The following is a 16,448-nucleotide window of genomic DNA, read 5'->3' as shown; positions in this document are numbered from 1 at the left end:
TTGACAAACTTTAATCTAACGTATACAGCCAACTTAAAATGTGTGTGGGTAACTGATCGCTGGGGGCCCCCAGATCCTGAAAAAAAGGAGTCTAGTTCCACCAGTCTGATGGATCGGCAGGGCAATCAGACATCCTGCCACTATTCATTCTCTAAGGCTAGGTTCACACCTGAGCGTTTCTACAGCGCGTTCCTACGCGCTGTAAAACGCTCAGGCAAGAACCAATGTTTCCCTATGGGCATGGTTCTCACCTGAGCGTTTTACAGCGCGTACGAACGCGCTGTAAAACGCCCTACGCCCCAAGAAGTACAGGAGCTTCTTTGGGGCGTATTGTCGCACGTAACACCTCTGTTTTTCATTGTACGCCTCTGTGGTCAATAGCAAGAACGCGCGTTTCCAAAATACAAAAACGCCCCAAAATAGCCTGTAAACAGCGCTTATCGAATACGCTCAGGTGTGAACCCAGCCTTAGAGTGGGCTGGAAATATCAGAATGCTGTGCTATAGAGAATGAATGAAGCGACAGGGTGCATGCTCAATCTGCTACTCCATCAGACTGTGGGACCAAGACTGCCATTCTCAGGAACAGTGGGGGTCCCAGCGGTCAGACACCCATGATCAGTTTGTTCTTCCCTAGCCACAGAACTTCAAAACTTGGCACAACCCCTTCAACTCTTCAAACTGGAAGAATTCTACCGTAGCTCCTGACCTCTAGCCAAAAACGGACAACTCAGGAAAGATTAGGAGTGTCCACACACCCAATTCCCGCCCCCCCCCCCCCCCTTTTTATACTCAACTCAGGAAATGACATTGATCTTATTCTAATTAGTTATTGGTCACATTGGTGCCCCGTATCAGCCACAGGGCAGTGATATTTTAATGATGGACAGGATATAAAAGCTCGTCCTTTCATCCAGGGCAAGCAGTACGGGCAGCGCCATACTAACAGACCGAACCTACACAGCTTGTTCCATGTCTGTTCTGGTCAGTCACAGTGGAAAATGTTGATCTGTCATAACATAGGATACCGACACCATTAATTTATCAGATCTCCTGAACATGCATATTTACGGTCTCCATGATCCGTCAGGTTAGATTTGCGTGGAAAGATCAGGTCCTGGCAATCTGCGCAGTGCCATATCGAGCCACTTGCGTTTCCAGTCATCATCTGTGGCAGTGAGACAGTACGTGCCAGTGAGGTGGCTTCATTCCTGTCAGCTATTATATCACTTCCTTTCATAATCACCGCTTAGGCCTTCAGCCCAAGTGAACACAGCAGGGTAAATGACATCTTTTATTGCCATCGATATTTTTCATTATTTCTGGCAAACACGCACACCGGGAATGAATTTTCATGTCTTATATCATGTACTATCTAGGGCAAATGTCTCTGCCTAAAGACAGACTTCAAGGAGGAGGGAAAGAAGAAGAAGAAAAAAAAAAAAAAAAAAAAAAAAAAAAAAAAAAAAAACACACACACAACTGAAGACAGTTGAGCAACAGGAAGCTCTTCCGTTCAGGCTCGGCCTGCCTCCGACCCGGAGAGGTTACGTATATAATTTTCTCACAGCAGAACATGTGCTTGAGTTACAACATGTTAATAGAAATCATATTTGGGAGAGGCGAGAAAAGCCCGAGCCTCGGGAGTTCCCCCAGGATCTCTGTACTCATCTCTGACATACGTGTTTAGAGGGAACAGGGTTTCCACAATACATGGTTTTAAGAAGGACAAGCCAAAGCCTATAATCAGTCCTGACTTTTAGGATTGTAAGCTGAAGGGTAACACTGCTCGTCGTCAAGGGGTTTGCTTGTCTTTTAGTGCCCCCTAACCCTCTCCTTTTTCTTTTATTCTTTCTGGCTTAAAGAGGATCTGTCCCCTTTCCTGACAACTGCTGCATCCAACTCAAAAATATATTTCAGATTCTCACATTCCTCAATCCAGAGCGTGCAAAAATACTTGTACATGCCCATATCATCTCCCAACTAGACTACTGTAGCATACTCCTCTATGTCCTCCCATCTAGCAGACTCGCACACCTCTAGTCCTGACTAATCCATTTCTCCCACCATTATTCCGCTGTCAATCACTTTTCAGGCTCTCCATTGCCCAGACACTCCAGTACAAAACACTAACTACACATACAAGGCCATCCACAGCCTGTCCCCTCCATACATCTGTGACGTGATCTCCCAATACCTTCCCACACTCAATCTCTGATCATCACAAGAACTTCTCTACTCTCCTCTTATCTGCTCTTACCACAATTACCCCCAAGATTTCTCCTGCGCATCCTCAATACTCAAACTCTTTGCCCCAACATATCAGACCCTCACCCACAGTGGAAACCTTCAAAAGAAACCTGAAAGCCCACCCCTAAGACAAGCCTGCTGCCCTATACCGCCATGCCCGGCTTTACCTTCACCTACTGTGTCATCCTTCCTGCACATTGTACTTGTTTTATATTATGTAGGTACACCACCATGGAATGGATGATGCTTTAAAAATAATGACTGGCCTCATTGAAACACCACTTGCGCCTAGATTTAAGCGCAATAGCATTTACCGGTAAATAGTCACAAACAGGAGGTCTGCAACTTTTTACGTCAAGAAACTTGCATGGGGTAAATGATAAATTTCCACGTCTGTGTTTCATCAGTGAATGGTCCATGTTTGGTCAGTGTATGTCCTCGGTATCCACGTGCACTGCTAGGATGAAAAAGGGACTTGCAGAATATCTCCTACTCAAAATCAGTGAAAACCACTGACAGAAGACAGATAACAGCAGTGGTCTGTAAACTGCTTTCACCGACCCACAGACTTCAACGGGCAAGTTTGGTATGCGTCACTGACCAAAGTTTTACATGACCCCCACAGTGAATGGAAAACCACTGATATGTGAACACATTAAAAATTTTAATAAAAAAATAGAAAAAAAAAAAAAGAATGGATCCATGTGCTGTCTGTGGAGAAAACAGACGGCACACTTCTATGATTCACAGAAGTGTGAATGAGGCCTTTATTTTTACATAAAAGAGAGAAAAAGGAGCAAAGGACTATACAATCTGCCTCCAGACATGGTCGACACCAATTCTCGCTCTAAACTGATGGTATCAGGCAGATGGATGGGCATTACAAGAACAGACAAGGGATACCATGGCTAAAATGTTATAGCACAGGCCTAAAGTATCACGAGATAAGAGTTGTCCCAGGTCTACAGGCCATTATACAAAGATTCTGGTTGAGAGGACAATTTTCCCTGAGGGCGACACGGAGGAAGGACAGCTTGCTAAAAAACACCATTTGCCTGGCAACCAAAGCATAGATGACAATAGGCCGCCCAGTCCTGGACTGGTCAGGCAGGTTGGCTGCAGCACTGTGCAATTACCACACAGGGGCCACCGGTGACACTGAAGTGACCTCCATAGTAATGAGAGACAATTAAATAAGTAGGTTTAGAAAAGACAATACAGCACCTCGATTAGCCAACATATGACCATTTATACGTTTAGGACAAAGCACATTACCCCCTGCCATGTAACGGACTTAAAGTGCACCTGTTTGCAGGATCAACCCCATTAGATCAGACACTTTCCTGTAGGGTTGCTCCTCATCAAAATAATACCAGTCTTGTGAAAAATTGGATGCTGGGTTCCCAAGAAACAAAAGACTTTTATACAATTGAGGGCTTCAGTGCACCACTGGGCGGGGCCTAGTTTCTCAGTGCACATCAGCTTTCAGTGCTGGCCACACCCCTCAGTGCACTGAATCCTTCATTTGCATAAATAAAAGTATTTTCCCCTTGGGAACGCTACAAGCAATATTCACAAGAAAGGTATAATTTTAATCAGCAGGGGCAGCCTGCCCCCCTGGTTTAATAGGGTTGATCCTGCTGACAGATGTCCTTTAATAGGACTCACTCAGGAAAAGAAGTCAAAAGATCTTCGGTTGTATTCACAACATGCTTTTGTCCCATGTTTAACATATACGTTGGGAAAAGAAATCATGTAAAATTGTAGTACACTGTGCTTTTCCATCCAGCTGAATCCATCAAAAACAGACTTCTTTATGCTGACAAATGCCACTGTACTAACAAATGGTAAACAGCACTACAAGTCCCATCATGGGATAAATCATACCAATAGTCCAGGTCCAGAGTGGTGGTGCCTGCGGAAGGAGATCCAGGCTAGGGGTCTCTTCAAATAGCAAAATCGTAGAAATATCCGCAGCACTATCCAATTTGTGCAAAAAATACAGTTTTCTTATTCCATCAGTAGCTTACAAGTCTTTGCTTGATAAAGACTTATCTAAGTCGAAACATCGCATTGCAAGCTGCTGATGGAACAAAAAAAAACATTTTTTTTTGCACAAATTGGAGAGTGCTGCGGATATTTCTACCATTTCACAAAATGCCACTGTACGGCATCTCTTAACAAGCTCTGCCTCTGATGCCACCAGACAGGAAAGGCAGCTATCCTATAATTGCCCATCATCGGTGCAGAGGAGCATGTATTGACTAGAAGTCTCCTCACGCCAATTAAGGCGCTCTCCCCAAGGAGAGCTAGTACCCCCCCCTCCCCCCCAAATCCTGACTTTGGCCTCTCACCCAGTACTCTCTGCACTGATGAGGGTCAATCACATCGAAACAGCTGTCTGCAGATGAGGTTCTGGCTTATTTAAAGGTGTTACCCAATATCAAACTGTCCCCGGGTGTGCCAGGCCCCTCACAGGGGATATACTTAACCCGCTTCCCACACCGCCGCTTCTCCCCATACATGGATGAAAACATCTTGTGTCTGGAACGAGCGTCACCCGCGATGCTAGGGAGGCTCGTCCCCATCCCCACCTGCCATTGGCTGCTCCCGGCACCAGATGTTTTCATCCGTATACAGGGAGAAGCAGCGGCGGCGCGGGGAGCAGCGCAAGTATATTCCCTGTTAGGGGCCCGGCACATGGGGGGGGCTGTTTACGATATTGGATAACCCCTTCAATATCCGAGTCACGTCTCAAGGCCTATATAAAGGGTTGGACATTGACTTCTAGGATAGCTGCCTTACATCTGGTGGCTTTAGAGGCAGAGCTTGTTAAGAGCTCATTTGCATCCCTTTCTTCCCAGAATTCCAGAGGAGCGATGTATGGCCTATAAGTCTCCTCTACACTGATTAAGGCGCTCTCTCCCCAAGGAGAGATAGAAACCCCCAAATTTTAACATACAAGTCAAGTGTGTACATTAAACGAGGGACAAAAAACGTGATGCGAACACAGCCCAAGACCTTATTCACATGTCAGTGTTCAGTCAGTTATTTTCATCAGTTATTGCGAGCCAAAACCAGGTGCGGCTCTAAACACAGAACAGGTGCAGGTATTTCCATTACATCTTATCCTTGTGTAGGCTCCACTCCTGGTTTTGGCTCACAATCACTGATGAAAATCACTGACCAAACACAGAGGTGTGAATAAGTGTCCATTCACACGTCCGTAACGTGTTTTGCGGATCCACAAAACACAGACAGCGGCAATGTGCGTTCCGTATTTTGCGGACCGCACATTGCCGACACTAAAGGAATATGCCTATTCTTGTCTGCAAGTGCGGACAAGAATAGGACATGTTCTATTTTTTTCGGGAACGGAATTGCGGACCCGGAAGTGCGGGTCCGCAATCCCGTATTTGCTGCCCCATAGAAATTAATGGGTCCGCAATTCCGTTACGCAAAATGCGGAACGAAATTGCAGACGTATGAATGGACCCTAAGGCCTCAATGGTGTGTGTCACAAACACAGCATGAAACAGAGGGCACAACTAAACTAAAGACAACAGTGAGCAGCATACATTAGAGGGGATGGCAATTTTCTGGCTACTTGTGACCAATGTCTATGTAAGATGACTATATGGCAATTGCTAATACAGCCCATGTTGATATTCTGTGCATTTTGTAATATTTCATAAGCCATTACATCTCGTTAGGCAAATCTCCTGTGCTGTTCACAGAGGTCCTGTCCATAAGATGGCCGCTGATAGAGGGTCATGTGACCATGCAGATCACCTCCATGTGATGTCTCCTGCACTAAACTCCCCATTGTGGAAGTACAGATGGCAGGAGCAGTGTATTTGAACGGAGGAGAAATCACATGGGGGTGATCTGCCGGGTCACATGACCCTCCATCAGCCGCCATTTTATGGACAGGACTTCCCTGTGAAAAGCACAAAAGACCGGGCAAACAAGGGGGTCATACCTTAGAAAATGTAGAAAATAGGTCAGTTTCAACAAAGACTATGTTAGGGCTCTTTCACACTTGCGTTCTTGTCTTCCGGCATAGAGTTCCGAAGTCGGGCCTCTATGCCGGAAGAATCCTGATCAGGATTATCCTAATGCATTCTGAATGGAGAGAAATCCGTTCAGGATGCATCAGGATGTCTTCAGTTCCGGAACGGAACGTTTTTTGGCCGGAGAAAATACCGCAGCATGCTGCGCTTTTTGCTCCGGCCAAAAATCCGGAACACTTGCCGCAAGGCCGGATCCGGAATTAATGCCCATTGAAAGGCATTGATCCGGATCCGGCCTTAAGCTAAACGTCGTTTCGGCGCATTGCCGGAGCCGACATTTAGCTTTTTCAGAGTGGTTACCATGGCTGCCGGGACGCTAAAGTCCTGACAGCCATGGTAAAGTGTAGTGGGGAGCGGGGGAGCAGTATACTTACCGTCCGTGCGGCTCCCCGGGCGCTCCAGAGTGACGTCAGAGCGCCCCAAGAGCATGGATCACGTGATCACATGGACACGTGATCCATGCGCATGGGGCGCTCTGACGTCATTCTGGAGCGCCCCGGGAGCCGCACGGACTGTAAGTATACCGTTCCCCCGCTCCTCGCTCCTACTATGGCAACCAGGACTTTAATAGCGTCCTGGGTGCCATAGTAACACTGAACGCATTTGGAAGACGGTTCCGTCTTCAAATGCTTTCAGTACACTTGCGTTTTTCCGGATCCGGCGTGTAATTCCGGCAAGTGGAGTACACGCCGGATCCGGACAACGCAAGTGTGAAAGAGGCCTTAGTAAGTGCCATATACCGGTAATCATCTCACAGACACACTGGTCAACAATAACCAGAAAGGGAAACTTCTTTAAAGCCTCATGTACTCAGTCATGTCCGGGTGTCGATCCTCAATACATCAATAGAAAAGGGGCTATTCTCATCTGCAAAGACGGAGAAGAACAGGACCTTTGCTGAGATTTGTGGATCTGGCACATGGATCTACAAAAATAAAAATAAAAAAATTAAATAAATGAACAATGGATGTGTACATGGCCCCATAGAAATGAATGGGTCAGTGGGCTTCTGTGGGGGGTATCAGCGTCTGACCTTTGCAAATGAAAACATGTTTGGAATATACAATTAATAGGAAAACATCTTAATATACTAATATACGCTCAGTAGGCCTCTGTTAGAACATGGGCTGGCAGTGGGACATATTAGCGGGTACAATCATCAGCAGGAAAACGGAGTGAGCAGCGAACCCCAGCGCTGGGAACCATGTAAATCCACGCTGCCTGCCTACAGGGTTTCAGGTTTAAGGGCTCATGCGCATGAACATGTGCCTGCCGCTCCGTGCATTGGGGACCGCAATTTGCAGTCCCCAATGCACAGGCAACATCCATGCAGATTCCACAGACAGATCCAGACCCAGACAACTTGAACGGGTCCGTGATCTGTCCGCACCGCAATAAAATAGTCAGTGTTCTATTTTTTTGCAGTGCGGAGGCACGGAGAGAGACCCTACGGAAGCACTCAAGTGAATGGGTCCGCATCCGTGATGCAGTGCAAAAATGGCTGGGGCCCATATATTACGGACCCACTGTTTGCGGGCCGCAATACAGGCCCGGCCGGCACACATTTGTGTGCATGAGCCCTAACCTGAATTTTCCTGAGCGAGGACAGTCTGAAGTAACAGTAGTATAAGGCCAGATACACACCAGCGAGTTGAATGTGATAAACTCGGTGTGTCAGTGAAAGGCCCGGTTCTGGCCTCGCTCATCGGTATCGCATACCAATTTACAATGCTGTGTGACCCTCAGGTCTCATGCACACGACCATTGGATGTTTTGCTGTCCACATATTGCGGATCCACAAAAGACAGATAACGGACAGTTTGTGGAACGGAAGGTCTGACCTCTAGTAAAACAGTCCCATCCTTGTCCGTAATGCAGACAATAGGACATATTACATTTTTTTGTAGAATAGCCATGCGGACACGGAATGCACACAGAGTAATTTCCGTTTTTTTTGTTAGGGGGCTCCATTGAAGTGAATGGTTCCACATACAGGCTGCAAAAAAGAAATAAAAAAATGGAACAGTCATGGAGAAAAAATATGTTTGTGTGCATGAGCCCAAATTCCATTCCAGGAATCTCAGGATTACACAGCATTCTAAATCAGTATAATGCAGTGCGATCCTGTCAGAGGAGAGGAGGTCAGGACGGGACCTCTCACTGACACACTGCGAGAGCTTATCACTAGGGATGAGCGAACAGACTTCGGATGAAACATCCAAAGTCAATACGGATAATACTTTATTTGAATATTGCACTGAGCGAGCGCTCCCTACAGTATTAGAATGTATTGGCTCAGATGAGCCAAAGTTTTTACTTCGAAGTCTTGCGAGACTTCGCATAATAACTTCATAAACAAATTTCTACTGTAAAAAACCTTTCCTGAACTTGGGTTTGGTTCTAAGGTACCACTTGGAACCGGACCCGAGTTCAGGAAAAGTTTTTAACAGTAGAAATTAATTTTTGAAGTTATTACCTGAAGTCTTGCAACTTTGGCTCATCTGAGCCAATACATTCTAATACTGTAGGGAGCTCTGTGCTCTGAGCGGATTCCCGTACAGAAATACCACAGCATATTACAGTACCAACACAGGGTAAGAGATCTACCAAATCTCATGTACACTACGCAGATTATTTTCTGTGCAGAAATTGACCTGCATTGTGGATTTCCAAATCTGCAGCTACGGCTACTGACATGTCTGCCTTAGGCCTCATGCACACGACAGTTGTTGTGTTCCGTTCCGCAAAATGGGGTTCCGTTGTTCCGTGATCAGTTTCCGTGTGTCTTCCTTTATTTTTGGAGGATCACCAGACATGAAGGAAAGTAAAAAAAAAAAAAAAAAAAAAGTCCAAGTCAAGTTTGCCATGCAAATGATAGGAAAAAAACCGGACACGTTTTTTTTCACGGTCCCTTTGACTTGAATGGGTCCGCGAACCGTTTTCCGTGAAAAAAATAGGACAGGTTATATTTTTTTTGACGGACTGGAACCACGGATCACGGGCGACAAACGGTGCATTAGCCGAGTTTTCAACGGACCCATTGAAAGTCAATGGGTCCGCGGAAAAATCACAAAAAACGGAACAACGGAATAAAACAACGGTCGTGTGCATGAGGCCTTACTCATATAACATAATTCTGGAGCATCTATTCTTATGACTATGTGGTGCTATTCCTCTATTATTCCTACTAGAAGTTTATAAATGAATTGCCAGTAGTCCACACAGTCTGACACTGGCAGCACTTATGGGATGGTGTTAGACTGTACAGGGGCCCAACCCCAACTGGTAACAGCCAGATGGATGGACCCTTACTGCAGACTAGTAGCAATTCATCCAGAAACTTCTAGTAGGAATAACCTAGGAATGACACCGAGTTATATGAAAAGATGCCCCAGAAATTATATTACATGGGGAACGCAAGTAGTTACTAAAACAGGCAGATCAGGAGTGGTGACAGGTTGACGGCTGGAATCCGGTATGGATATTTTACACAGCACATGGTGGACATTTGTTTAACCTCATCCTTACACTGCGGATATTCAGCACACAGCTCCCCTGTGCAGCAACCTCATTGTATCCGCCCCACGTGACTAACCTAAAGGTATCAGAATTACAAATCAAAATTAGCCATTTATTAAAGACGCTCAGCAGAAAACTGCGCCTTTCTAATATTTGAAGTAAACATGTCAAAATGACAATTCAAGGCTGGATCATGACTATCACAGAAATGACAGCTTCTCAACCCTCCGCAGACAATACAAGGGGAGGCAAAAATTATCGCTCTCTACACTCCTCCATCAACCTGCAGAGACTTTTCAGGTTTTATTTGTAGAATAATAGATTTGGGAAGGGGGGGGGGGGTGTTATATGAGGATAAGTGGTTAAGGCCTCCCGTACACGAGCGTAAAATGCAGCTGTGTGTATGAGCCCTAAGGCTGGGTTCACATCACGTTTTTCCAATCCGTTTAACGTATACATTAAATGGATACCTCAGACTGAGGCCATACAGCAGCATCCGTAGAGATCCATGGGGGGGGGGGGGGGGGGGGGGACTATATACTTTTTTTTTTACCAGACTCTGCGGGATACAAGAACATGGTGCGCTGCGTTTTTGTATCTTTTTTTCATAACATATGAAAAACGGAGGAATAAAATGTATTGTAAAACCGCCTAAGGCCTCTTGTACATGAACGTATTTTCTTACTGTGTCGGTTTTTGTTGCGGACCGTATGCAGAACCATTAATTTCAATGGGTCCACAAAAAAAAAAAAAATAAAAATAATGAAGTTACTCTGTGTGCATTCCATTTCCGCATGTCCGTATTTCCCTTACGCAAAAAAATGTGTCCTATTATTGTCCACATCACGGACAAGGATACTACTGCTCTATTAGGGGCCAGCTGTTCCGTTCCACAAAATACGGAATGCACACGGACGTCATCTGTATTTTTTGCGGACTGCAAAATACATACGGTCGTGTGCAGGAGGCCTGAGAATGACATTTTGAGCAGGGATCTCCATGTTCCTGCATGGATTTAAGACGCTGACCTAGGAGCCGACAACCTCTATTGTGTGCCCTATTACATTAAAAATAAATAAAAGTCCTGCTGTGCCTCGTTCCTGCTTCAAGCCCCCACAGGACTAGAAGTGGTATGGTCCAATAACCGCTGCAGCCAATCTCTAGCCTTAGCAGTCACATCTGCCTGAATAGTTTGTCCCTTGTCACGTACTGTTTAAGTCGCTGTGATAGCTGAAACCTGTGATTGGCCGCAACAGTCTTTGGACCATGCCACCTCCTAGTCCTGTGGGGACCGGAAGCAGCCAGGAAGGAGGCGGAGCATAACTGCAGACAGGTGTTTGGTTTGGTTTTTAATGGGGCACATATTAGGGGTTGTCGGCTCCTAGGTCAGACAATCCCTTTAATTATATTTGTAAATTTCATTAGTACTCAGGTCATGCATTTCAGAATTCTGGCTTAATGTTCCAAAATCGGGCTTTGCTACTTTTTAGGTTGAACTTGCATTTTTTTCACCACTTACTTTTGGGCAGAAAAGAGGAAGTGGTTTAACCTGTCGAGCCAACTGAAGCGAGATTTATCAACTGCAACGCTTTAAAGTCACAAAATCTTACTCCAGCAAGGGGGTGGCATAGAAAGTAGAGCAACATCTCAAGACTGACGTGTTTGACAAATTTGGTGCATCTTTACGTCTAACATCTTGCGACATTTGATGCCAATTATGGCAACTCCAACTCCAAACTGGTTTTAAAGGGTTTTGTGCACTCATTTCCAGCCCTCTCATACTGGCAGGACCTGTGTTGGTGATCAGACCTACCTGAACCCTTGGCCAATGCTGCTCATTTCAGGTCCCTCCATGTTAAATTCCTGTTTGACGCCGCTGCAGCCAATCACCGATAGATGCTCCCCTTGCATCATGTCATATGGTCGAGTTAAGCAAGGGGAGCAAAGCAGTACTGCAACCAGCGATTGGCTGCTGCAGCATCAAACTGGAATTTTATAAGAAGGGACCCGAGACAATCAGCGGAGAGAATGAGGCTGGACCCAGAACCAGGGATCAGGGACGTATGATCACCAATGCGGGTTCTGTCAGTCTGAGGTGTCTGGAAATTAGTGCACAACCCATTTTGACATTTCCCTCATGGGGCACATATTACACGTTATTATGAATTTCATTAGAAAATTCTATGGTCCCATTCTTACAGAACAAAGCCTGTACTCTGTACATGTCTTAGCATGTCCTAGACCCAAACCATTAAAGGGATCGTGTCTAAAATCCAGGAGGAGAACCCTGGCAGGCTGATATTTTTGATATAAGAAATCCCTAATATACCCCTCTTATCATAATGGTTCCATATTACAGCAAGGCAGTGCTGTGGGAATATAATTCGCCGACACTATCCTGGAAAACCTCAGAACACAGGTCGCCATGAGATCTCTCTGGGTTATCAAGCACAGGTTTTCTATAGTGAAACCTTGAAAACATCTGCCTAATGACATTTTTAGGAATTTAAAAGGAAAAAACTCTAGTGGAGTTTATTATTGTATTAGTGCATCATGGATTCAGGGCTGCGGCTTATCAACACGGGTCATGACATGCAACTGACATCACATGTGGGGGGTCTCAGATCATGGAACCCCCAAGGAATCGGAAGTGTCCCAAGGCACACAACACAGACTATGCTAAAACCAGGACCTCCATTTTATAAGATATTCTATCAAATTCACCTACGTACACCCACAGAGGAATGTCCATATAAAACGGGGAAACTTATCGAGCCCTCAAAAAGCCGTAAGTGGGGGAGGGGGTTACGACTGAGCGCCACCTACAGATTTGGAGTGAAAAGTGGGCCAGAATTGTGGAGTAGATCATTTTTGTGTCACATTGATGAACGGTGACTTTTTAAAAAGCCACGACTCCACACCAAGCATTCTTTCCCTAAAATGTAATAAAATAGCCGCAACCACATTACACGTGTGGCACATTACTACTGTGCGCCATTTTCATCAATGGCATAGCAACTCCAGTCTAAAAACTAATCTCAAATACACTTAAATTGATGAATTCCACCCCCCCCCCCCCCCCTTATGACGACCGAAAATATGTCCTTTAGTAAAGATTGTGAACTGGATATGATCTACAGAAATCAAACCCTTAGAACAATCGTGGCAATGGGTAAGATCATTTGGTGTAGTCGAGCTTCTGTATCTTTGGTACATGAAGAATAAAGCGGATTTGTAACACCGGAGGTAGGACAACCATAGATAGTAGATGTCAGACAGGGCACTGACAGAAGCCACAACACAAAGCAATAGATCACAGAAGGTTTGTAAGGCTGGGCGACGCTGATGGAAGGACCCTGACCAATGTCCCCAGCTCTGCGCCTTGTAAACACAGGTCAGAATGCGTCCTCCTTCACATGGAAGCCTCTCGTCCCTACAAGGGATCCCATAACATGTAACATGGACAACGGCTTGTATGTCCTGCCCACACACATACATAGCTGGAGCATGACAAGAGTAACATATTCCTAATACCACAAATGATTCCTGCCTGAGCCAGGAGGCATCTCCCCAGGTTATGTAATGCTCCTCACAAGTCCCTGCATGGAAATGTGTGATCTGCCGGAGAATAAACAAGCCACAATTCACATCCTCCATGGATTCGCTGTATTTTCTGTCCAGCAGAGAACAAAGGGGGTGGGCTCTGATTTTTTTTCCCAGGCCTTTACCCCACCCTTTGAATACAAAACAGATTGAATGATGTATTGCACTGAAGATATTGGGGGGTCATCCTATCCCCCCCCCCCCCCCCCCCCGTACATGTCCTCCAGACCCCTGGTCCCTGGGTTGTCTTATGGGTTATGGACCTACTGCAAATACTAGGAATTCATCATTAAAAGCCACATTTCTACTGCGATTGATACAAATGGATCTATTAAATCTACAGAAATCAGATGTCTGGGTGGGGGGCCAGGCCATCCCCAGCACCCCCCGCCCCCAAAAGTGCCATATAAACCTCTGCCATCATAAAATAATAGCTGCCCCCCAGGAATAAAACTAAACATTAGCAGGACAGCAGAGGACCAAGGAGAGTCTACAGGGAGAAGCCCCCCTAAAACATCCCCAATATTGTATACTGTATGCCACCCATCCCCCAGCAGTCCACAGAAAACTGGCTCTAGGGGGGCGACGTTTCCCCCTTGATTTCAGCCCTATAAACACACACCCTCCCCCCAATATTGGTATGTGTGTGATGCAGGGGGTCCCCCCTATCTGCTCCTGGGGGTGTCACCTCTGGCAGGGGCTCCAGGGGGGAGGATGACGAGAGATTGCGGGGCGCTTACCTGCTGCGTCTAGCTGCTCTGCCTCTCTCCTTCCCCCTTCAGTCTGCGAGCTGTCTCTGCTCTTACTCTCATTGAGTCCGACTGCCAAGCCCTAGTGCTGATGTCATCCTTGTGAAACTTAAAGGGACAACACCCCTTTTGTTTAATAGATGACAGTCCATCTCCCACTGACTCATACATGGCGGGGAGAGCACATTGCACAGAGATAAAGCGGATTTTCTGTTACATATGTGCATTGTGTATAGTAAAGTGTCAGTACAGATATTGGAGGTTAGTGTAGTGCTGTTATTACTGCAGTACTACCTATTATCAGGACGATTGACTGTTAATAAAGTATTTTCAATCAAACAACTGTGGGATCGCTCTTGCTTCCTGCAGTGCCATCAGAGGATGCGCCAAACTTATGTAGAGGTGCACGCCGCTTATAGATTTGGCACATCCTCCAGCCTCCTATCTGCCATACATTTCTGTCTTCATTCACACCTGAAAACTGGAATAAATAAAAACAAATATGGTGGACCTGCCGTCATCACACCCCCTTTTTTCTTCTATAAAGTGACGCGAAGAGGGAAAAGTCGCAGATTTTGCGGCAAATATGTACAAAAGTGGCTTAGACCACTTTCACACTTGAGGTAACAGGGTCCTGCAGGCTGTTTTGGTGGGGAAACAGCCTGGCAAATCCGTGCTAACGTTAGCCCACCGTGCCGCCGGAAGTTGGCTCCGGCCTCTTTCGCTATAATGGGGACAGGCCGGGCCAGAGGTCCAGCCACAGCACAGCAAACAAACCAAGAGGCGGCCGGACAAAATCCGCAGCACTCTGTAGTTTTTGTCCGTCCGCCTCTTGGCTTGTTTGCCGTGCTGCAACCGGACCTCCGGCCCGCCCCCATTATAGTGAATTCCAACGGCAAAGCCTTAGGGCTCGTTTACACAAACGTTTTTTGCGTTCCGTATACGGCCCGTTTTTTTTTGCGTTCCGTATACGGAACTATTCATTCCTATGGGTCCGCAAAAAAAACGGAATGTACTCCGTGAGCATTCCGTTTCCGTATGTCTGCAATTCCGTTCCGCTACATTTTGAGTCTTGTCCTATTCTTGTCCGCAAATCACAGTCCATGGCTCAATTCAAGTCAATGGGTCCGCCAAAAAAACAGAACACATGCGGAAATGCATCTGTATGTCTTCCGAATCTGTTCTGTTTTTGCGGAACCATCTATTGAAAATTTTATGCCCAGCCCAATTTTTTCTATGTAATTACTGTATACTGTATATGCCATACGGAAAAACGGAACAGAAACGGAAACACAACGGAAAGAAAAAACAAAACAACGGATCCATGAAAAACGGACCGCAAAACACAGAAAAAGCCATAAGGTCGTGTGAAAGAGGCCTAAGGCTCCATTCACACGTCCGCAAAATGTGTCCGCATCCTTTCCGCAATTTTGCGGAAAGGGTGCGGACCCATTCATTCTCTATGGGGACGGAATGTGCTGTCCGCATCCACATTTGCGGATCCGCACTTCCGCATCCGTGCTTCCGTTTCCGCAAAAAAATAGAACATGTCCTATTCTTGTCCGCAATTGTGGACAAGAACAGGCATATTCTATTATGTCGGCAATGTGTGGTCCGCAAAATGCGGAACGCACATTGCCGCTTTCCGTGTTTTGCGGATCCGTGACTCCGTGTATCCGCAAAACACATTGCGGACGTGTGAATGGAGCCTAAGGCTGGTTTCACACTGGCGTTGCGGATTGGGGCCGGATGCGTTCAGAGTGCGTTCAGTGAAACTCGCACTATTTTGCAAGCAAGTTCAGTCAGTTTTGTCTGCGGTTGCGTTTAGTTGTTCAGTTTTTTCCGCGCGGGTGCAATGCGTTTTGATGCGTTTTTCACGCACGGGATAAAAAACTGAATGTTTACAAACAACATCTCTTAGCAACCATCAGTGAAAAACGCATCGCACCCGCACTTGCTTGCGGATGCAATGCGTTTTTCACGCAGCCCCATTCACTTCTACGGAGCCAGGGCTGCGTGAAAAACGCAGAATATAGAACATGCTGCGATTTTCACGCAACGCAGAAGTGATGCGTGAAAAACAACGCTCATGTACAAAGACCCATAGAAATGAATGGGTCAGGATTCAGTGCGGGTGCTATGCGTTCACGTCACGCATTGCACCCGCGGTTAAGGTCCCTTTCACACGAGCGAGTTTTCCGCGCGGGTGCAATGCGTGACGTGAACGCATAGCACCCGCACTGAATCCTGACCCA

The 16,448-nt window shown here is 46.1% G+C and overlaps 1 protein-coding gene across 1 annotated transcript in view; it reads right to left on the bottom strand.

The window, feature by feature from the left end:
• Nucleotides 1-14,264, bottom strand: part of CSNK1E (casein kinase 1 epsilon) — a 64,457-nt gene extending 50,193 nt beyond the window's left edge. Inside the window, exon 1 of the mRNA XM_040407079.1 lies at nucleotides 14,185-14,264. The gene's annotated coding sequence lies outside the window, so the exon portion shown is untranslated. The remainder of the gene's footprint in view (nucleotides 1-14,184) is intronic.
• Nucleotides 14,265-16,448: the final 2,184 nt, after the last annotated feature.

Source organism: Bufo bufo, chromosome 9, assembly GCF_905171765.1.
Source record: "Bufo bufo chromosome 9, aBufBuf1.1, whole genome shotgun sequence".
Taxonomy (NCBI): domain Eukaryota; kingdom Metazoa; phylum Chordata; class Amphibia; order Anura; family Bufonidae; genus Bufo; species Bufo bufo.
This window is presented reverse-complemented; position numbering and strand designations above follow the sequence as displayed.